At 45.3% G+C, this 2707-nt stretch overlaps 1 pseudogene; it reads left to right on the top strand.

The window, feature by feature from the left end:
- The first annotated feature begins 2358 nt into the window (after positions 1–2358).
- Positions 2359–2476, top strand: LOC126429925 (5S ribosomal RNA; annotated as a pseudogene).
- Positions 2477–2707: the final 231 nt, after the last annotated feature.

Genomic DNA, 2707 nt, shown 5'->3' with positions numbered 1-2707 from the left:
TGTTTAGACACCATTGTCGCGCAGACCTCTGCACTGGTCATTTTAACATAAACCACGCTCGCCGTTATAGAAAAATGTATTCCAACGACAATCGCCGGATCTAACCGTAGATCATCGCGTATGAACTGTTCTATTTCACAGGCTCGAGGACGCGCGTGATCTGGTTGGAAAGTAATTTTGATCGTATCGTGGCGCCATGTGTGTGCCATAGCCGCACTGAACTTGGAACAAATACAACTCGCGCCGCGAGAAAGTAAACACGGTCGCGCACGGCGGGGCGCAGCGGACGTCCTCGCCCCATCGCAGCCGAAAGCAGACACCATCTGAGCTACCCAAGCACGACGCACGCCCCGTCCTCACAACTTTACTTCTGCCAGTACCTCGTCTCCTACCTTCCAAATTTTACAGAATCTCTCCTGCGAACCTTGCAGAACTAGCACTCCTGAAAGGAAGGATATTGCGGAGACATGGCTTAGCCAGAGCCTGGGGGATGTTTCCAGAATGAGATTTTCACTCTGCAGCGGAGTGTGTGTGGTAGAGCACTTGCCTGCGAAAGGCAAAGGTCCCGAGTTCGAGTCTCGTTCCGGCACACAGTTTTAATCTGCCAGGAAGTTTCACATCAGCGCACACTCCGCTGCAGAGTGAAAATCTCATTCTGGATACTGTTCATTTACTTGTCCTCAAGCTCTGTTGAATAGTTACTCGCTCATGAAACGAGTCACTACATAGACTAAATGATTCACAAAAAATATCCTTTAAATGTAGATATGAATAGCTGTGGTTTAACATTCGTAGTTTTTCAGTTCTCCTACAATCATATTAAAATGGAGCTCGTAGAATTGTTCTCATCAAACATGGTCAAAGGAATATTACTCAAGCAAAAATCGTATTTCTGTTGTATTTCCACTGAGTGTTTATTGATTGAATGTAACCCATCCTTCATTTTTTTTCAAATTATTTATCATAATCCTCCTATGAGGGAGTGCATGTAAAGGAAAGGCTGAGCTAAAAATTTGGGACGCTTGAATAACGGCAACTATCAGATGACAAAATGGCACTGCAGTCAGGTGTCCTAGAGCAGTTTCAAAACGAACTCCCAGAAAAGATTATGTCTCCAATTGATAAGTGACAACGACTAACTCAGTACACACAATACAACAGATGTTTGACTTTAATGCCCATCGCCAATAAAGAGATCACTGAGTACTAATTCAGTTAGGCAATCAAAATGACTATCCCCTTACGAAGTCAATGGCCAACAACTGATCCACCAGACGTTACAAAAATAGAATTAAAGAAAACCAAGCTCTTACTTCAAGAGTCTACGGCAGGTGACAAGTAGGATTCATTTGCTGTCACATCTAGTACAAAATGCGTTTATCGAAAAGTATGTATGGAAGTCTTATGCCTGTAAAGGAAAATTTCAAGGTGATGTAATGGTTCAAATTAAAAACAGCAGTATAGAAATTGCCACAGGTATCTGAGTTCCCTTCGTTAACTATCGCAATATTTTAATGAAGCCAAGACAAAAATAACTCTTCCACGAATATCCTGTTTATTGCTTTAAAGTTGGTGGCGAATCATTTTGAACCCTCTCAGGTTTGTAGTCTATTAAATTTGGAAACATGCAAGAAATTCAGATGCTAGCTACGCCTGCAGGTTGCGCCGTTGTATCCGGCACCTTGCACGCGTTATCTTCTTCTGAAGTCTGAAGGCTCAGTCAACCAAATTGTCGTTTCCCATCGTATTTACGACATGGGTGTTGGAAAAACGCTAGCATTTAAAACAGCTTCAAATCCTCCAGCAATGGATAAATACAGCCCTGTATGGTATTCGAGAGAATCCTGTGCGATTAGTACATTTTGGTGACGATGATGGAGGTAGAGAGCGATAAGGCACCCTCCTCTCCAAAGTAGAGTACAGAGGTTCAGTAAAGTTAAGATATGGTAACACTGATGGACAGAGGAGATGCAACAATTCATCCTCGTGCTCACAAAATTAGTCCTGGACGATGTGAGCTCTGTGAACAAGGGCCTTATTTTCTTGGAACACAGCATCTCTGTACATTGTACAGAGGGATGGACCTGATTAGTTAAAATCGGAGTTTTCAATGACCGTCTCTCTCTCTCTCTCTCTTTCTCTCTCTCTCTCTCTCTCACACACACACACAAGCACACACACACAACACACAAACACACACTTTCATCCGGGTTGTCACTTATCGGACGATGTTTCTCCTGACTGCCATGTAAATCTTCGATACGGTGCCTGTTGCAAGATCTAGCACTTCGGCTATCTTGTTTATGAAAGCACGCACCATACGAGCACCAACAATTTTCCCACGCTCTAATTCACTTAGGCAACGACCTTGCCGCAGTGGTTACGCCGGTTCTCGTGAGATCACCGAAGTTAAGCGCTGTCGGGCGTGGTCGGCACTTGGATGGGTGACCATCCGGGGCGCCATGCGCTGTTGCCATTTTTCGGGGTGCACTCAGCCTCGTGATGCCAATTGAGGAGCTACTCGACCGAATAGTGGCGGCTTTGGTCAAGAATACCGTCATGACGACCGGGAGAGCGGTGTGCTGACCCCGCGCCCCTCCTATCCGCATCCTCTCCTGAGGATGACACGGCGGTCGGATGGTCCCGATGGGCCACCTGTGGCCTGTAGACGGAGTGGACTAATTCACTTAGGTGAGACATAATGCAT

Source organism: Schistocerca serialis, chromosome 1 (genome assembly GCF_023864345.2).
Source record: "Schistocerca serialis cubense isolate TAMUIC-IGC-003099 chromosome 1, iqSchSeri2.2, whole genome shotgun sequence".
In the NCBI taxonomy this organism is placed as follows: domain Eukaryota; kingdom Metazoa; phylum Arthropoda; class Insecta; order Orthoptera; family Acrididae; genus Schistocerca; species Schistocerca serialis.
This window is presented reverse-complemented; position numbering and strand designations above follow the sequence as displayed.